The sequence below is a fragment of the Taudactylus pleione genome, unplaced genomic scaffold (assembly GCF_031769625.1).
Source record: "Taudactylus pleione unplaced genomic scaffold, aTauple2 ptg000567l, whole genome shotgun sequence".
Classification (NCBI taxonomy): domain Eukaryota; kingdom Metazoa; phylum Chordata; class Amphibia; order Anura; family Myobatrachidae; genus Taudactylus; species Taudactylus pleione.
In genome coordinates, this window is record NW_028284969.1 from 3,965,188 (window position 1) to 3,986,475 (window position 21,288).

At 49.3% G+C, this 21,288-nt stretch overlaps 1 long non-coding RNA gene across 2 annotated transcripts in view; it reads right to left on the reverse strand.

Moving 5' to 3' along the window:
- The window catches only part of LOC148481744 (uncharacterized), a 179,188-nt gene that overhangs the window by 8,681 nt on the left and 149,219 nt on the right, over positions 1–21,288 (reverse strand). For both annotated transcript variants that reach the window (XR_015871850.1, XR_015871849.1), the window contains one exon: positions 3,941–4,004. This is a non-coding gene — a long non-coding RNA (uncharacterized LOC148481744). The remainder of the gene's footprint in view (positions 1–3,940; positions 4,005–21,288) is intronic.

Consider the following 21,288-nt stretch of genomic DNA (forward strand, 5'->3'; position numbering starts at 1 on the left):
TACTGATGGCTCAGTGGTGGAACTTGGGATCTGGAGATTGGCAGGCTTGATTTAGTTTCTGCACATGTGCAGATGCACAAACAGATGGAGAGGAGGCAGCAGTGTATAGGACTCGAGGATTGAGCTCAGACACTAGGACCTGGTAACGAACAGGGCTATTTAAATCAGAGGCTGGCAGAGGCTGACAGGAGGTAGCACTAGATACAGGGAACTGAGAACTAGCTAAGATTAGAGAGTTGACTAATACCCTAGCCAGTGCGCAGAGTCTAAACTCACCAGTGGTATTTCGCCAGGGAACCCTGCAAGGGGATGTAGATTTTGCTGCGTCTGATGTGCAGGTTGCGGCCCCCTGGAAGGGTCTCCCTATGACTTGAACTAGAACTATCTGAAGGTACTGAGGGGAAAGCCCCCAGGACCACAGACTAAACAATGGGGAAGGATAGCAAAAGCCAATGTCAATGATCCAATGTTTCTGGTTGCAGCTGGTAATGTGGAAGCCGATGGTTCTGGTTCCAGCTGATGAATGTGGAACTGCTGGTTCTAGATATATTTGATAAATATGGAACCGATGGTTGTAGACATAGCTGATGAATGTGGAACCGGTAAGTTGGTAATCAGATAGGTACCAATGAGGTTAGACTTGAGTAGGTACGACTTGGATGAATATCGGATAGGTGACTTAAAAAATCAAATAAAAAAATTGTCTGTTAGTAAATGTGTGATTTAGTCCCAGAAACGCAACATCAGTGATGATCGATTTGACCGATTTTAAATCAATTAAAATCGACCTTTAGTAAATATAGCCCGATGTGTGGAGAGTCAGAAGGCTCCATGCCCACTTAAAGAAAAAGCTTCCCTATAATGAGAGAAACCAGATCCTTCAGAAAATGTAAACATCACAGGGAGGATACAGGACTGTCAACGTTGGGAGAGTTCATTGGAGAACACCTGTGCAGATGATTGACAAAGGTCCACTGTACAATTTGGTTGGAAGTATAGTCTTTGCTGCAATGCTTATGTAATGCAACTTCTTCCCCACTTGCTCTGTGAGTCGTAGCACTCCAGGGATCGGTACTGAGACTATCACTTCTCCACTCAAAGCACAGTCAGCAGTTTTGGTTTAAATTACCATCTCTATGTTAAAAACGACCATGTGTACACCTCATTCCATAGGATCTCTCATGCTGTTATGGCTAACCAGCAATGATCGCTCAATTGTTTCCTTGGTCAGGTCCCTCCTATACCTGTAACTTAATATATCTGAATCAAAACTCCTGATGTACTGTCCTTCCAATATTAACCCAACACTTGCAAAATCAAGTTGCCACAAATATATCTCCCAAGTGTATACACATTAGCATTTAACACACCAAGTTGGTTCTAACAGGTTGAGTATGATATACCGACGTGTAGAATGCCGGCATCCCGATGGCTACAATCCCGACAGGGGAACAGTAAGTAGTATTCCCCTGTCCTATTTACGCCCTAACCACCCTTCCCTGCACCCTAACACTCCCTACCCTGCACTCTAACCCTCCCGGTAAGTGCCTAAACCTAACCCTCCCCCCTTAGTGCTTAACACTAACCTTCCCCCCTTAGTGCGTAACCCTCCCTGTCTGTAGCCTAACCCTAACCTCCTCCCTCCCGCGCCTTAGCCCCCCCAGGGCACCTAAACCCCCCCGCGCACGTATAACAGCTACCTCAGCCTGCTGTACTTACGATCGGGATGCCGGCTGTCGGGATTCCGTCGTCGACATCTTCAGCCATGTCGGGATTTTGTCGCTGGTCTTCCCACGCTGATCCGGACTTCGGCTGTTGCCATCCCTGCCATCGGTCAATTGACCGCATACGTTATTAAACAGCAGAATGCAAAATATTACAATTCAACAGCAGACCATTGGTTGAGGAGATTAAGGATCAAGTTGTAAGAGAAGTAACCAGCCATATAGCTAAATAGCTGGACATTTCTGGGGCACCACTGAAGCCAGTATGCTGAGGCTTGTAATGGGAAGAATTACAAACAGTCTTTCTCCAATGCATAAGGTCTGGAGATGGCAAGCCCTTTGAACATAACACTATGCAAATATGGACAAACAAGGCAACTTCTACTACGAATGTTTTTGATAATGATAAGAGTAAGTCCTTCAAGTAGATAGTAAATGATATGTAGGTTTGCCTTCTCTATCAGGGTAAATTAAACTTTGTACAGAAAATAGCAATTCTCATGCCATGTGAAAATGGCCATCCCGCATGTATTACATAAGCTGTAGACCAAACACCATCTTAAATAGTGGTGGTGTAATAAATATATGTAATAAAAGGAATAACAGGTGATTCCATGCCGAGACTCAGGCCCTTTTAAGGAGAGCAGCTTCTAATGTATCATCTCCAATCTCCAGTCACCCTATGTAGGCTAATGGTATGTTCCTGGTGCCTTCTGCTCAGGTGTTTTCCAGGTCAGAGAGCTCTAAGTTGATCTCAGGCAGTGGGGATTGATTTATTTTCTTGGTCAGTTGCTTAAATATAGCGAGAGTCCTCTTGCAGTAGATATCAAAAGGACCAACACAATGGCTGTTCCAGGAGAGTGGCCACACAAGGATGCATCCCCATAGTGAGCACAGGGCCAGATTCAGAGCCGGACACTATTTGCGGACTGTCACTCAAATTAGCAGCCCCTCGCTGTTTTGCGAGCGCACGATTTCCGACCGCAATGACTGGTTTGCGCATGCGTATTACGACCCATACGCATGCGCAGTTGTGCGAACATCGCTCAGAGCGAACGAGCGGACGCTTACGAGCGGCTCTGAATCAGGCCCACAGTGCGATGGCCACCGCTGGGACCAACGACTGGTGCTGACCGCCAGCCCCTACATTAAACTTCTGGCCCTAGCAGTGCCGGGCTTATATCTTCCAGCTCACATGCTGCCCAGGCCATGACCTATAACTGGCGCCACGGCTAATTGAGATCATTGAGATCACGCAGCCTAGATGGAGTAGACAAAGAGTTTGAGAAGAGTGTTGGGTACTGATTGTCAGTGAAGGACTGCCTGAGTGTCCCACCTATCTTCATGTCACACAATACAGCATCTCATGCTGGGCAGCTAAAGGCAGACTCCGGCTCGCCCCCTTATACCGTGAGAGGAACTGCAGGAAGCAGTAGTGAAGGTGTGAAGACATTAGAGGTAAGCGAGACAGTGATTGTGCTAAATATATTATTCAAAATAATGTGGTTTCTACAACAAATGTTTTGTACTGTATTTATTGAAACGTTTTTGGTACAGTGTCTTACCGAGTGGTGACGATAATGCCGGTTCACTTCCTCACCCCTGGTCTGCCAGTTCACCTCCCATTCGTTGTTGCAGCACCTGCCAGCCTCCCACATGTGACACAGTCGCTGTGACCGGCACCGGTAACTACGGTCTCCTCACTCTCATCAGCCCGGATAGATGGTCTCTATCCCCCAACATAGTTTGACTCTTGGCCGGGATGTACTAAGGTTGTGGTGACCATTCCGCCTGTCACCGCAACCTTACTAATCGCATATGTACTAACATATGCGATTAGTTTCGCAAAGGACAGCTCTTGCGATAAGAGCTGCCCTTTGCGAAGCAGCCGACGCCGGGTAACTGGGTCTCCGTGGGACCCCGCCCCCTCCGAGCCTCGGGAGCTTCCTGCTGGTCATCTGTGCAGGAAGCCAGGGCTCCTCCTCCCTGCACCCGGAAGAAGATTAGGAGGAGGAAGAGACGGAGGACCTAGGAGGAGCGTTAGCCGGCGACCATGGAGAGCAGGTGAGTGGGGGCTATCGCTGGGTGACGGCGGGTCGGCGAGGTGGCGGCGAAGCGTCGGGTGTGGTAAGAAGCCCATACGCCAGGTTTTTCTGGTGGCCGGGGCTTAGTACATATGGAAATGCGGTAAAAAAAACTGTTTTCGGGGTTCTTACGGCATTTTTCCTTTAGTACATCCATTGGTGAGTTCAGTCCAGATTGATGGTTTATGGCTCGGACCTAGACGGAAGATGCACAAATATAAGGATGGTTTCTATTGCTAATTTCCAAACAAAGAGAGTATGAAGAAACACGTTGCATTGGATTTTAAGATTATTTATAGACAGCGCTTGTGAACTAGTGCCACAATACATAATTAAGCCACACATCAGTGCCACAATACATAATTATGCCACACATCAGTGTCAGCAATACATAATGATGCCGCTCAGCCAGCAGCGCAAATGCATCAACCAGTAATGGTGGCTCTGCTTGCTATGACAGGCCACCTGCCTGTCATGCAAGAAGTGGGGGCATGGCCACATGTAAAAAGAAAAAGAAAACACCCAGCCAAAAGGCGGCCCACCGTGGATCTTCTTGGTGAGCCCTATAGCCAATCCACCCCTGGTGTCTGGTTTGCTACTAGTCACCATCATTAATTAGCACTTGCACCTGTCTTAAACTTAAAGCACAAAGTTCACCCCCAAAAAGGCTTATTTACACTTACGTCCAGGTATGCATGGGCCGCATTTGCGTCAACGCACGCCTCCCTGAACTTTGCCTATGTGAGAACACCTCGTCACATCACACCCCAGTTCTATCTCTTCAGTCACTAGTGTAGATGTGATCTCTGCATAACATGTACTTGCGTGCACCAATTATTAGCACATGTGCAAACATAATCTCTGCAAATGGGTGTACATTTAACTCTGCATTAGCCCCTTCATGAGCCTTGTCCCAGATATATCGGACACAGTGCTTTCCTAGCATTAGCTGGATGCAAAAGCAATGGTCCTACCGCAAGCACTGCGATCACTTAAGTGTATTATTCAACCAGGTGATCTGTACTATGACGCTGCCTGTTAATTATGCATGCCCCAGAAACCGCGTGAAAACACTCTGGCACGACTGCGTCTGCAACTCCACTCCCCCGTTACTACTGCCCTGCCCGTTACCACCCACAAACGGCCTCTCCTGTCACTCATTCCACTGGGCTATCTTTGCAGGGCGAGCGAGCACATTCCGATCGCTCGTACTAGTTTGCGCATGCGCACTGCGAACTACACACATGCGCACATTAGCGAACATCGTCTGCAGCGAGCGGCCGCTTGCTAGCGAGCGGGTCTGAATCAGGTCCTTAGTCTTAGCCAGCCATGAGTATGTTGCACTTACAATGCTAAAAACTAAAGATAATAAGTAGGGATGACTAAATCCCTATTTATTTCCCAAAAAAAGGATATATGGGGTGGTTCAAGCTTTGACACTATTGCTATTGCAGCTGCTACCATGGTAGCACTATTATGGTAATGCAGCAGGAGGCATCGTGCCTCCTGCATGCATTACTGTTCTGAGCTGCATCCATGGACGCAGCATCGCAACATCTGTGTGATTTTCTGCCGGCTGAGTAACCCATGGGGTCACTGAAGCCGGCAAACGTAGTTGCTCAAGAGAGGCCAGGAAATCTACGTCAGCTGACGGAAATCCTGGCCTCTTCCCTCCACCCGATGGTGGCAACATGCCTCTGGTTGGGGAAACAGAGGCCGCTACCGCACCCTGCACGCCCAGAAACAGCAGCAGACTGTCAATCACTGACAGTCTGCCGCCGCTCTGCGTGCGAACACGTAGAACCCATACTACACATGCGCACTACGGGTCTTGTGCCAGTGCAGAACGGCACAATCGGAGATGTGCGCTAACCATCAGGTTAGCGCACATTTCTGAATTAGCCCTGTAGTTCCATGCAAGCAATGCACAAGCAATTACGGCAAACTTTCGTTCATCTTGATTATAGGTTTTTAACATTTTTATTGAGAACAGAGATTGATTTGTATCATACATGCCGACTATCTGGCTGCCCCTTCCCGGGAGGGAGCAGCCAGATCGGCATTACTGGGGGGGCGTGGCCAGCAGACGGGGGCGGGGCCGGCAAGATGAGAAGTTTTTGCGGGCGGGGCGGGGGCGGAGCCACGCGAGCGCGTCATTTTGGCCCCGCCCCGCTACACACTGCTGATATTACAGGCAGTGTGAAGCGGGGGCGGTGCCAAATGACGCGAATCGCATCACCGCCCCCCTTCGCTGCCGGGAGACTTGCGGTGGGACAGGAGGGGTCGGCGGTGGGACAGGAGGGGTCGGCGGCAGCCGGGAGACTTGCCTGCCATCCTGGGAGGTCGGGAGCGGCACCCGATTTTCGTGAGGCTCCCGACCAAATCGGGAGGGTAGGCAGGTATGATTTGTATAAGTCACAAAATCACAAATCTTTATTCAGTATGGGCAAAACAACTATAAGGGCTTCAATCATATACTCAGTTAGAGATTTAACACATACAGTCAGCCTTCATCTGCTTTCTTATAGACCTCAACTGGAAGCCTGTTACTATCCGGGAATTTTCAAATAGGGAAGGAAGCAATTGGTAAATGTATTTCAATGTACAAAAATGCCGGCATCCAACAGGATGGCAGGACAATAAAAACAATAGAATTTACAACCTGCGCTTTTTCTTAAAACAGCTGCTTAGTCCCTACCGTGAGTTTACAGTAAAACCCAATACAATATACCACATAAGAACAATGGAAAGGCCAAAAGCGCTGTTAATCTTTACAAATATCCGCTGATGTGAAACGAACATATAGTGGAAGTCGTCAGTCCACAGTAGGTGCTGTCCTTCTTGTCGCAAATACAGTACATAAAATATAAAGATATAAGAACAGCAAAATGGTGAGATTTCACAGTCGGAGTATAAACTTTAAAAGATGAGATGCCAAAGGTAAGTAGGTGACGTTCCCATAAAAGTTTCTTTTAGAGCTGGGGTGATACAATAATTTTCTTCCCATGCCTCAAATTTACAACCTCTCTGCAAATATCTGGTGGATCCTTTAGACAGCCTCAATGGTCACAGTCATCATGCGAGGTAGGCTACCCATATCCTATTCGATCGCAAGGTAGGTATTCCACTGCAAAATTATTTTTAAAAATATATATATTTATTTATTCAGTGTACATACACCAAGAAGTTCATAAAAAATATATACAAATAAAATAATGCACAGATAAAAAATATATTTTTAGATATAAAAGTTCCCCTGCTGCAGGGACATTACACCCATATCAATATATACTGGAGTAAAAATAATAGTACATGAATACTTGCAAGTCTCCCCAACATGAACTGATTTCAACTTTGGAAGACGCAAAAAGTCCGCCGGGGTGTAAGTGGCGTATGGTCTCCAGCTAGATAATAGGATGGTCCCCAACAGCAAAAAAATATGAGATATGGTAAGAACTTACCCTTGTTATCTCTATTTCTACGAAGTCCATAGGGTTCCACAGGATACCTTGGGTATAGGTGTGACGTCAGTCGCAGGGCACCAAAGAGTTAAGCTTTCAGCCTCCCAGGATGCACTAGGTCCCCCTCCTATACCCCGCCCCCGGGCCAAGGCACCTCAGTTAGTTACCAAGCCATAGGCCGGAGGAGGAGAAGGAAGAGAGAGAACAAAGATCTGGACACATACAAGAATCACATTCTCACCAGAGGGAGACGGAAAACGGAAAACCGGTGACCAGAGCAAAGCCCATCTGCAGCACAGGTGCGACAGGGCGGGAGTCCTGTGGAACCCTATGGACTTCGTAGAAATAGAGATAACAAGGGTAAGTTCTTACCATATCTCATATTTTCTACTTCAGGGTCCATAGGGTATCCACAGGATACCTTGGGGATGTCCCAAAGCAGTATCCTTTAAGGGTGGGGACGCTCCTGTGCAGAAAGGAGAATCCGCCGCCCGAAGGAAGCATCCTGAGAGGCGAAGGTGTCAAACCTGTAATACCTCACGAAGGTATGGACAGAAGACCACGTAGCAGCCTTGCAGATCTGTTTTAACTGCCGAGGCACCACGTCGAGCTGCCCACGAAGGACCCACAGACCTAGTGGAATGAGCCTTCAGAGAAGGAGGGACCGGTAGGCCTTCATGAAGATAAGCTTCAGAAATAGCCATACGGATCCAGGCTGCCAAAGTTTGCTTTGAAGCAGGCCAACCCTTTTTACAGAAGCCATAGAGGACAACAAAGCGTCCGACTTCCTAAACAAAGAAGTGCGGTCAACATAAGTCCTTAAGGCCCGCACAACATCCAAAGAGGCCTCACCCACGGAAAGACCCGGTGAGTTAAAGGCCGGAACAACTATTTCCTCGTTAACATGAAACTGGGAAACAACTTTGGGAAGAAACTCGGGCCGAGTGCGGAGCACTGCCCTGTTCCCATGAAAAACCAAGAAAGGGGGTCTACAAGAAAGAGCCCCTAACTCAGAAACACGTCTGGCTGAAGCAACGGCCAGAAGGAAAACAGTCTTAGCTGTTAGCCATTTAATATCCACTGAGCCCAGTGGTTCAAACGGCGGTCCTTGGAGAGCCCTCAGGACCACAGCCAAATCCCAAGGCGCCACAGGTGGAACAAAGGGCGGCTGAATACGGAGAACACCTTGCATAAAGGTGCGCACATCCGGGATTGTAGCAATCCTACGGTGAAACCAGACAGATAGGGCCGAAACCTGTACCTTCAAAGAAGCAAGGCGAAGCCCATGATCTAGTCCCGCTTGCAGGAAGGCGAGAATCCGAGACAGACGAAACTCCCGCGGTGCATAACCTCTCGGTCGACACCACTGGAAGAACGTATGCCACACGCGATGGTATATCCTCGCGGAAGACGGTTTCCGAGCTCGTAACATGGTACGCACCACAGAGCTGGAAAACCCCCAGGACCTCAGCATGGCCGTCTCAACAGCCACGCCGCCAAAGACAGCCGAGTCAGGTCCAGGTGAAGACAAGGACCCTGAGACAGAAGGTCCGGTCGTAGCGGCAACCGCAGAGGACTGTCCACGGACAGACCCTGAAGGTCTGAGAACCAGTGCCGTCTGGGCCACGCGGGAGCTATCAACAGGAGCGTCCCTCCTTCCTGTTTGAATTTCCGGATTACCCGTGGAAGAAGGGAGACCGGAGGGAACAGGTATGCGAACCTGAACGTCCACCGGACGGACAGAGCATCCACCAGAGACGCCTCTTCGTCTCTTGTGCGAGACCCGTACACCGGCAACTTGTTGTTGTGCCGGGACGCCATGAGGTCGATTTCTGGAAGACCCCACCTGTCCACCAGTAGTTGAAAAACGTCCGGGTGCAGGGACCATTCCCCTGGATGAACGTCCTGGCGACTTAGAAAGTCCGCCTCCCAATTTAGCACTCCCGGGATGAAGACCGCTGATATGGCCGGAAGATTGCGCTCCGCCCAAACCAGGATCCGAGAGACCTCTACGAGAGCCGCCCGACTGCGAGTTCCTCCTTGCCTGTTTATGTAGGCCACGGTGGTAGCATTGTCCGACTGGACCTGCACCGGGTGACCCTGGAGAAACCGCTGTGCCTGCAGGAGAGCATTGAAGACCGCACGGAGTTCCAAGATATTTATTGGAAGCTCCGCTTCTGTCGGTGTCCACCTGCCCTGGAACAAGTGTGGACCCGAAACTGCTCCCCAGCCCCGAAGACTGGCGTCCGTTGTCAACAGGACCCAATTTGGAACCCAGAACGGACGTCCCTTGTTGAGGTGGGTCGTCTTTAACCACCACGCAAGGGACAGGCGAACCTCCGGGGTGAGCACAATCGTCTGGAACTTCAGAGACTGAGGCAGCCCGTTCCACTTGGACAGGATCAGGTGCTGCAGAGGTCTGGAGTGAAACTGGGCGTATTCCACCATGTCGAACACCGACACCATGGAGCCCAGTAACCTCATCGCCGAGTGTAAGGACACCCGGCGGCTGTGCAGACAACTGCGCACCCTTGACTGTAAAGCAGAGATCTTGTCCTCCGTCACGAAGATCCTTTGCTGTCCCGAGTCCAATAAGGCTCCAAGATGCAGAATCCTCCGAGACGGGATTAGAGTGGACTTCTGCCAGTTGATTAGCCAGCCGTGCCGTTGCAGCAGTGCAATGGTCAGGTCCAAGTGGTGTAACAGGAGCTCTGGAGATCCTGCCACCAATAACAGGTCGTCCAAGTACGGCAACATGCGGACTCCTTGCAGCCGCAGAGAAGCCGCCATGACCGCCATAGCGTCCTGTATGTCCAATGACACCATGTAGTCCCCAGGTTCCAGCGCCAGAATGATGGACCGTAGGGTCTCCATCCGAAACTTCGGGACCCGCAAAGACTTGTTGAGTGCTTTGAGGTTGAGAATCGGACGATATGACCCATTGGGTTTCTGTACCAAAAATAGATTTGAATAGAAACCCTGGCCCCTCTGGGAGAATGGAACAGGCACTATAACTCCAGCCTGGAGCATAGTGTGCAATACCTTCCGCAGCTCCGTAGCCTTGTTCCGGTCTGATGGTAGACCCGTGGTGAAGAATCGAGCCGGGGGTCTGTGCCGGAAGGAGAGGGCGTACCCGTGAGAGACCACCTCCAGAACCCAAGTGTCTGTCGTAGTGAACGACCAACACCGGGAGAACTGCAGCAGGCGGCCTCCCACCCTGGGATCCCCCAAGGGGAGACCCGGACCGTCAGGCCGCAGGCTTGTCATCTGGCTTGGGGGCCGGACGTCTGGTACTCCATGCCTGTTTCCGGGGCTTGACCGATTTCTTAGGGCCAGCCTGTCGAGGAAACGACTGTGGTTTGGGCCTGCCCTGGGCCCTAGATGACCGAAAGGACGATGGTCCAGAACCAGAAGGAGCAGCGGCCGACGGGAGACAAGCAGATTTGGCTGCCGCCAGCGTGGCCACAATCTTATCCAGATCCGGACCGAAGAGAACTTCTCCGGTAAACGGCAACGCTTCCAGACCTTTCTTGGATCTGCGTCCGCCTTCCAGGATCGCAGCCACAAGGTGCGACGAGCAGCTACCGCTGCTGAAGAAATTCTAGACACCAGAGTACTAATGTCTAGAGCCGCCTCGTTGATGTAGGTGGCCGAATCACGGAGATTGCCAATCAACTCCGCCTGTTCGGCCGGACAGTCGGATTCAAAAGAAGCCTCTAATGAATCCGCCCAGCGCTCCATCGCTCTGGCAACCCAGCAAATGGCCATAGCCGGCCGTGCTGCCCCCCCTGCAAGGGAATAAGCGGACTTCAGGCAGATTTCTACCTTGCGGTCCGTAGCATCCTTAAGGGAGGACATGGATGGCATCGGCAATGTGGCACTACGGACAAGACGGGTCACGTGAGAATCCACCTGTGGAGGGGATTCACACTTAGCAAAATAATTATCCGCGAACGGATAAGCCACCGCCAGGCGTCTCTGCGGCTGGTATCTTTTGCCAGGTTGTTTCCACGCCTCCTCTAAATGGTCCACCAACTGACCCGAAAGAGGAAAGACTGTGGCATCGCCCTTCACATCTTTGAAAAAGGCATACTTAGATTTAGCCGCTGGGGGAACTTCGTCCTCAATCACCAAGGCTGTGCGGACCGCCCGAATAAGTCCAGGAATATATACTTTGGACTTAGCATCAGCGTCCTTAGTATGGAAAGGTTCCTGATCGTAAGGATCCAGAATCTCCCCATCATCAGACGTCCCTTCGTCATCCTCATAAGGAGCGGACAGAGACGCCACCGGCCTTTTATGAGGCCGCATCACAGACTCCCCTTGCAACACATCCGACAAGTGCTGTACAGAACTCGTCAGGGAGTTAACCCACGCTGGCTCCTGAGAACCCGGGAGCGGGGAAATAGGGAGACTGTGGGGTACCACCAATTGTCGTGGGAACCCCTGCATGGGTGACGACACCACAGACTGCTGGGACAAACCCATCGGAGTAAACGCGGGCTGCGGAGCTAACTGGCCCACTAAAGCTGTTAACGCCTGAGCGAAACAAGCCCAGGGCGGCTCCTGTACCGGTGCTGTAACCGTAATAGGCCGCGCCATGGACAAACACTGCCGGCAAAGGCCCTCCGCGCTACTCTCCCCCTCCGCTAACGGTACTTTGCACGTGGTACACTGTAGCCGGAGGGGAAAATCACTTTCAGACATTATGGCACCACGTATGTGACCTCTCTCACAAATTAAGTATTAAATAGGCGAGAGACCACCCTGCAGCACCGCACCGCAAAGGGCTTTAGCAGAAAGAACAGGGACAGTAATAAAGCTGACAGTTTAGAGAAGAAAAGTTACAGGCAGCGCTAGCACAGTCACATACAATGCAGAGAAATAACAATTCCTGCACTAACAGCGCTGATCACTCAACTACACAGACACAGGGCCTGGTAGGACACAGCGCTGCATACACAGACCTGAGCCACAGCGGAGGAGAGGTATGCGGGGGGACCCAGACCACGATGCTTCCTTCCAGACTTCCAGCAGCGTTCACCATGCGTTGCAGAGAAGATGGCCGCCGAGGAGCAGAGAGAAGCTGGCCTGGGGGAGGAGCGCTGACACAGGACCAGTCAGCACAGTGCAGAGAGGGCTGTGTGCAGCGGGGGAAGCGCCGGCTGTGAGACAGGGAAGGCGCGCTCCCCTGGCATGCATTTAACCCCTGGGACGCCGCAGCGCTACCGCTCTGCTGCGGTCCGCTGTCCCAGGGGGTAGTGGAAGCGCAGGTTGGTCGCCTGGCTCCACGCTGCAGCCAGTCCCCAGGGAGCCCCCTGCCTGGGGACTTAGGACCATGTGATCAGCGGGGACCCACCGCGGGACCCCGCTGCTTACCTCTGTCCCCCTTGAATCCGGCCATGGTCCGGAGCATCTGGGGTCACCGCTAGCTGTGACCCCAGACGCCCACCAGCATCCCCGGATCAGTACCGGCGTTCTGGTACCGGCGGGGTGTAGGGAAGACAGCATGGACGTCAGGACTGACTGTCCATGCTGTTCATCCAGATGTGCAGCCACAGCTGCATGAAGAAAAAGCTTCAGGGGCTCTTCTAGCCCCCACTCCAACAGGTGCACCCGACTCCGGCCGGGCACCAAACTAAACTGAGGTGCCTTGGCCCGGGGGCGGGGTATAGGAGGGGGACCTAGTGCATCCTGGGAGGCTGAAAGCTTAACTCTTTGGTGCCCTGCGACTGACGTCACACCTATACCCAAGGTATCCTGTGGATACCCTATGGACCCTGAAGTAGAAACACTGACGCGTTTTGTAAAGATTACCAGCGCTTTTGGCCTTTCCATTGTTCTTATGAGGATGGCAGGACAGGGAGAGACACCCCTTGCAAATACTTCTGAATAACTAAAAGAAACTTATCTCCTGCGTTTGCATACAGATTAATATAGAACTCACCAAATGGGGCACATTATTTTCAGGGTCAACAATAGCTTGACACTGCTTGACATAGCTTGACACTGTTTATATGGTTATGGTATATGGATTACCAATGTAGGGCAGATTCTGCTCTTTCTAGAGAAGATAACAACTTGCCTGCTTCACAGATATACAGATATTCTGCTGCATAGCTAAAAATATTTTTTTTTCACTTGCAATATAAGAACATATTCACTTTAAATGGTCCGCCAAATTTTATATTCTCTCATTTCCCGAGAAGAAACATATTTTTGTGCGGTATTTTAGTGACATTGTATAAGGTCTCTGGGCCTGATTCTGAGCTGGACGCTCTTTAAGAGCGCTGGCTCTGAATCAGGGCGTCCCTGTTTTTTTAAAGACGACCTCCTGGCCGCTCGCATAGCTGTGGGTGACCACCCACAGCTTTAGCGAGCGGCCAGGTGATGGTCCCGATGGTCACGACCATCGGGGCTTGCGACGAGACCCTTGTGGTAGGGTCTCGTTCCCGCAAGCCCCAGTGAGCTTTCGGCTCCCCTTGCATCGGAATCGGGTAAATCGTGTAAAATATCGTCTAGTGTGTACACGCATTTAGGTTTGCCTTCAGGTTACTGTTAGGTTGCAGTTATGTTAGGTTTAGCCTTCTGATTACTGTCAGTGTTAGGTTTGCCATTAGATTAGGGTTTGCCTTCGGGTTACTGTTAGGTTTGCAGTTAGGTTAGGGTTAGCCTTTGGGTTACTGTTAGTGTTAGGTTTGCCGTTAGGTTAGGATTAGCCTTTGGGTTACCATTAGAGTTAGGTATAGAATTACAGTATGTCAACATTTCAACATGCTATATGTCAAAATGATCAATCACTACAATACGAACATATTGATATGTTCAATGTTGACATTAGGACCATATCAACATTCTCATATCGACATGACTGCCGACATTGTGAATGTTGACTACAACACATTACAGAATTTGTTGGTACAGTAAATGCATGGCAATAATAATACACAGGTTTGGTGGCTTGATCTGCTTTTCACCAGGGGGATGGTGGGTTATTGGAGCACTGACTCAGATTTTGTATCAAAGTCCAGGGGCATCTAGCTATACCGCTGGTCAAAAGAATATTGTTAAATCTTGATGTGTCTTATTGCAATGTGTAGAAAATGGCAGATCATTATTTTATTAATGCCACATGGCTTCAGTGATCGCATGGTCTCGTAAGCTTCACTCTGCGCACTAAATGGACATTTGCTCATCTGCCCAGTGTTTCCTATGAAGCAAACTCTGGGCCAGGAACGTCTGAGTGTTTGTCCTATATCAAAGGCGGGTACTGATGGGGCTGTAACTTTAACTCTGGTCTCTGGTTACTTTTCTCCCAGACAGCTGAGCTTTTAAAGAGTGACTGGGCCCTTCAGATTGTCAAAGAATGATTAATGACCGAACAGCCTTGAAATTACCCTGATTGCCAAGCCTTTGCATTGTTCCTTTTGACACTTAATGAGTTCAGACATACTTCTGCAAACTGCTTTTTCAAGAATCCTGTTTATTCTCAGGGTTTAGCTGTTATGCTGCCTGTGTAGAAGTTGATCTCCAGACCTTTCTGCCTTTAGCCATGGCTAACAGCCTGTCATCATCTTCCAGCCAGCGGGATCACACAAGGGCACACGCAACACGCAAACTGTTTAACCACTCTCCTGCATACCCCGTCACACATGACTAAAATATCTGATACCTGTTATAACTTATATTATAGTATGGAGAGTAAATCAGCATGCTGCATAATGTACATGAATTCTAGGTCACAGACTGGTATTAATAGCTGCATCGCATAAAGTGCCGATGCAGGGTTATTGATGACTAGCTTTACCCTTTCATAGTCAGGCTTAAGGTGTTCCTTTGTGACCTGGGCTGCGTAGCACTATGTGAGGTAGGATGTGGGCATGCCATGCTCTTCTGAGTACAGCTGGCTCCAATGTGTGCACAGTGGAGAAGGCACCGTATATTACTCAGCCTCAGAGCCGTAACTAGACTTTTTGGTGACCTGTGCCAGAGAGAGCATTGGCGCCCCCCCCCCCCACACCCACTTTTTAAATAGGGACATAAGATAGTGCACCCGAAAAAGGGCCATGGCCTTATGTGGAAGAGATAGGGGGGGCCAGGAGATGCTGGGGATAAAAGAAGAGGAAGTTACAAGTGAGAATGATAATAAACAGAAACATACAGGAAAATTGACAGGCCCAAACAGCGCCCCCTGCCCTGCAGTGCCCTGTGCCATGGCACAGGTCGCACTATCCTAGTTACAGCCCTGCTCCGCCTTACCATGTGTCTTTGAAAAATTGTGCTTTTTTGGCATCTGAATACCATAGTTTTTGTAACGGACAGCTCTTCCTTTTGGCCAGTGCTTTATCTACCATTGGTGCAGGGTATTAGTGATTGGGAACCATCACGTTATCCCAAATTCCAAATTTATAATGGACTTTTCCACAAACAAGCACTGGGCTTTATCCACCCACCATAGTGCTAACCAACCCTATGCCGGTCAGCTGAGATCCCTAGGAAAGTCAAGCCAGCGAAAAACAAAGTGTCCACCCTTCCTCCTCCTCCACAGCTTGCGGGCCCCTCAAGTGCTCTCATCTAGTATTTTTCATTCTTTTATTTTTCCTAAAAGGGCATGACACACCTCCCGGAATTTGGCCATGCCCTCTGTCTTTCCCGGTGTCGCAACTCTCGGAGGGATCATGGATGCTAACCCGTACTCGGGGATTGACGATACCCAGTACTGAGGCGCGAAGTATATTGTGCCGGCGGTATTCACCAGGGACCCCTGCAAGGAGGTTTGGACTTAGCTGTGTCCGACAGGCAGGTCGCAGCCCTCAGACTTGGTTCCCTTGTACAGGTGCTGGTATCCTTTGGATAGAACAGATACAATTCAGGCGTATACGTAGTCAACTAGCTGTGTCTGAACCAAACGGACAAGAAGGTACCAAGGAGCAGTCGAAAACAGGTCACAGAGGACAGCCAAGGTCAAAACCAGAATACAAGGGAAATACCAAGGAGAAGACGGAATCAGGTCATGAAAAAGCTGAGGTCAGGAACAAGCAGGCAGAAATCACTGGGAACGCTGGAGTAAGGTTTAGGAGCCTATAATCTGGCAAAGGAGAAGTATCCAGACCTCTCCTTATATAGCGTCAGTTAGAGTTGCTGTCCCCAGTGACGTCACTATTGTGCTCGTCTGTCTCTTTAAATTTGTTTCTGAGCGGAACGCGCACCCCTATGAGAGGCGCAGCCATGAAGGGAGTCTGCAGGGGGATAGCTGGGGACTCCCGTCCGCTGTCCCGATGCCAGCCAGCGCCGCCGGACCTGGTAAGTGAATGCCGTGATCGGGCGCGCTGTGACACAAGGGCTCCCAGATTGTCTCCGACGCCCTGACTGCAGCGTGGGTAATTATTTATAAACCCAGGCAAATATGTAAAGAATATGGAATGTATTAAACCAAATTCACTGGCAGAGCTATAACTGTCCTGTGAACTAATACTCTATCACTATAGCAATATAACATAACTTTAAAAGGATAACTCATGTTTTCAGCATGTCTGTCTAGGGAAACAGTTGTGATATTTACTAACCGAGCAAAATAAATTAAATCACATGTGCATGATTAAAAAAAAATCATGAAAACGTGAATTGTTGGGGGTACTTGAAGACTGGAGATGAAAATTCTTTGGTTAGAGGATTTCTACTCTTATTGCCAACAAGCCCATGACCTGTTCTGCATGTCACCCCACTTTTGGCGGGCATATACCCCTGCACAGGATTCTGTGGGAAGCTGACAATACTTCTCTTTCCCTGCAATGTCATCCTGTGTCCTTAATTCCACAATAGTCCAGCGGGAACCATAATCAGTGACCATAAGTTTCTATGTGTCTAGTTACTGGCTTACTGACAGCCCAGTCAGTAAGCCAATAACTAGCACACCTTGGAATATAAATATGTTTGGCACAATCTATGTCGGAATAGACTATCCTAAAGAGGGCTAAGCTCTTTTAGTAGAGAACCTACCATAGCAACATTGTAATATGCATCATAAATACATTAACCACATTGCATCTTTTAGAAACCTGAGGATGTGCCTCTGGCATTCCCAGACAAGAGGTGGTCCAAGAAAGGTGAAGCTACTTTTGATTGACTTGGACTATAATCACAATACCACGTAATAGGAGAAAGACTGCATTCTTGAGCTGAGGTGCCTACAGTATCCAACACTACTGCTTGGTTGACATTATGGTTGCTTGATTAACTGTATTTCCTATTTCTCAGCATTACATTATATTTTTAATAATCTCCTGCCACAACTATAGACCTGATAATGCTATCATATACGTATGCACACAGGACATTCTAGACATTTAGGGACTCACGAAGTGTCAACCGTAAATGAAATATACATCTTTCTTAACCGAAACTTGCACCTTTTTCTTCCAATAATAAATACATGACACTTCTTTAGCTATGCCGACTGAGCCTCATTTCATCCTTGCGACTCCTTGCACAAAGAGGGACGCTGGTGGGAAGGGGCATATAATCATGCAGGCAAAGTACAGTAAGGGCATAAAATGCCAAATGTGTTTCATGCTGACCCATAGTCAGGCACACATGCACCTGTTTGGAGTTGATTACGAATGGGTAATGATGATTATTATTATTATTATCATTTATTTATATGGCGCCACAAGTGTTCCGCAGCGCTTTACAATGTACATAAACAAATTGTAGACAAGTGACTTACAGAACAAAACAATACAGGACATGGATAATATATATTGCTACATTAGTGACCATATCACCCAGATAAGCAACAGAGCATAAGCAACTGTTAGGTGCCCTAGTGGTGAGTAAGAAGTAAATGACACTATAGTAAGGAGAAGCACAAGAGGGTAGATGGCCCTGCTCGTGAGAGCTTACATTCTAAAAAGGTGGGGGAAGACAAACTGGGTTGACACAGATGGGGTAGATGGGGACGAAGGAGCATGTAGCAAGGAGTTAGAATGATAGTTGGAAGGCTTTGATGAAGTAGTGGGTCTTGAGAGCCCGTTTGAAGGATTGCAAACAGGTGGAGAGTCTGATGGGGAGTGAGAGAGAGTTCCAGAGGTGGGGAGCAGTGCGGGCAAAATCTTGGAGGCGGGAGTGGGAGGAAGTAATCAGCTGGCATGAAAGGCGGCATGCATTAGTTGAACGAAGAGGACGGAGAGGAGCGTGAAGGGAGCTGAGATCAGAGATGTATATGGGAGAAGATTGGGTGAGGGCTTTGTGAGCGAGCGTGAGAACCTTAAATTGGGTTCTAAAATGGAAGGGGAGCCAGTTGGGGGCTTGTAGGAGAGGGGAGGCAGATGTAGATGTAGAGCGTTTGGAGTGGAAGATAAGCCATGCAGCAGCATTAAGGATAGACTGGAGAGGAGAGAGATGGGATTTGGGGAGGCCAGATAGGAGGTTACAATAGTCCAATCTGGAGATGACCAGTGAGTGTATGAGTGTTTTAGTAGAATCCTGGGTGAGATAGGGTCTGATCTTAGAAATATTTTTGAAATGGAAACGACAGGACTGTGAAAGGTTCTGGATATGTGGTTTGAAGGAGAGGGATGAGTCCAGGATAACTCCAAGACAGCGCACCTTGGGACTAGATGAGATAGTTATTCCATCAATTGATAAAGAAATAGTGGGAAGTGAGGTGATGTGGGAGGGTGGGAAGACGATCAGCTCTTTTATAGACATATTAAGTTTAAGAAATCGCTGGGACATCCCGGAAGAGATAGCAGAGAGACAGTTGGAGATACGAGTCAGAAGAGAGGGGGAGAGATCAGGGGAGGAAAGGTAGATTTGAGCATCATCAGCATAGAGATGATAATGGAGGTCAAAAGAGCTGATGAGTTCACCTAGAGAGGAAGAATAGGAGAGGACCAAGAACAGAACCTTGGGGAACACCTACTGTAAGAGGCTTTGGAGGGGAAGAGGAAACTGAGAAAGATCAGTCAGAGAGGTAGGACGACAGCCAGGAGAGGGCAGTTTCACATAGACCAAGGGAGTGAAGGATATGCAGCAGGAGAGGGTGGTCCACAGTGTCAAAAGCAGCAGAGAGATCAAGGAGAATGAGAAGAGAGCAGTAGCCTTGGGATTTGGCAGCAAGGAGGTCATTGCTGACTTTTGTGAGGGCAGTTTCAGTGGAGTGGAGAGAACGGAAGCCAGACTGAAAAGGGTCAAGGAGGGAGTAGGAGGAAAGAAAAGTGGTAAGGCAGTTGTAGACAATCTGTTCAAGCTTGGAGGCAAAGGGGAGGAGAGAGATGGGTCGGTAGTTAGAAAGAAGGTTAGGATCAAGGGTAGATTTTTTAAGAATTGGGGAGACAAGGGCATGCTTGAATGCAGAAGGAACAGTGGGCCTGATTCAGAGCCGCTTGCAAGTGGCCGCTCGTTCGCTCCGAGCGATGTTCGCTCATCTGCGCATGCGTATGGGTCATAATGCGCATGCGCCAACCAGTCATTGCGGTCGGAAATCGTGTGTTCGCAAAATTTCGAGTGCCTGCTAATTTGAGTGACAGAACGAGGCGTTTGTGGGTGGTAACAGGGGAAGGTGCTTGAAAACGGGGAGTGGAGATCCGAATGCAGGCGTGCCAAATGGTCAAAACGGGCGTTTAATGGGAGTGCATAATTAACAAAGCAGCGTCATCGGCCACGTCACTTGGTTGTCTCTTAGCCTGAACTGTTCGCATGATTGCGATAGGAAAATCCTACCACAAGCACTGCGAGCAGTTCAGACGCCTTTCGATGTACTTTAATAATCTAATAAATAGCGGAGATGACGTATGATGCGAACGGCCAGGGGGCGTTTTTATAAAATAGCGAGCGCATATTTCGTTCGCTTGCTCAGACATAGAGGCGTCAACAGACCGCAAAGAGCGAGCGCTCTATTTAAATATCCGGCCCCTTTTTCTGAAGGAGCGAGCGCAAATAGCGTCCGGCTCTGAATCAGGCCCAGTGCCTGATGAGAGGGAGAGGTTAACGAGGTGGGCAAGATGGGAGCAGGCAGAGAAGAGAGAGAGGAAGCGGAGGCGGGAGGGCATGGGATCAAGGGGGGAGGTGGAAGGGGGAGGAGGACCGGATGAGGGCCATGACTTCCTCTCCAGATACAGGGGAGAAGGATGTTAGAGTTGGTAAAGTTGATGGGGAGGGTTGATTTGGGAAAGGAGGAGGTGGAGAGCTGGGGGACTGGTTGGATATGATGTCCTGATGTATGGAATCAATTTAAGATGTAAAGTAGGTAGCAAAGTCAAGGGCAGTGAGCAAGGAGGGGAGACGAGGAGGGGGTGGGCGAAGGAGGGAGTTGAAAGTGGTGAAGAGACGCAGGGGATTAGAGGACTGAGAGGAGATGAGGTTCTTAAAGTATGACTGTTTAGAGAGGGAGAGTGCAGCACTATAGGATGAGAGCATAAATTTGAAATGGAGAAAATCTGCCTTAGAGCGTGATCTTCTCCACTGTCACTCGACAAGTCGAGAACACTTTTGCAGGTATCTGGTGCATTTGGAATGCCAGGGTTGAGGAGTAGATCTGAGAGTGTGAGTAGTGATCGCCGGAGCGACAGAGTCCAGAGCAGAAGTAAGGGAGGCATTGTAGAGGGAAGTGGCTTGTTCAGGGCAGGAGAGAGAGAGGAAAGGGGAGAGAAGTGAGTCAAGCAGGGAAGAAAAGGAACCTGTGTCGATAGCGTCAACGTTACGCTTAGTAATGGAGGCTTTTGGAGGTCGAGGAGGGGAAGGAGAGAGGGACAGGTTAAAAGAGAGAAGGTGATGGTCAGAAACTGGGAATGGGGAATTGAGGTGGTCAGAAATATCACAATGGTGAGTGAAGACCAGATCAAGCACATGGCCACTCACATGGGAGAGTGAGGAGGTCCATTGGGAGAGACTAAGTGACGATGTGAGGGAGAGGAGTTTGGAGGCAGAGGATTCTGTGGGGATATCAATTGGAATATTGAAGTCATCTAGGATAATGGTGGGAAGGTCTGAGGAGAGAAAGTGAGGGAGCCAGGAAGC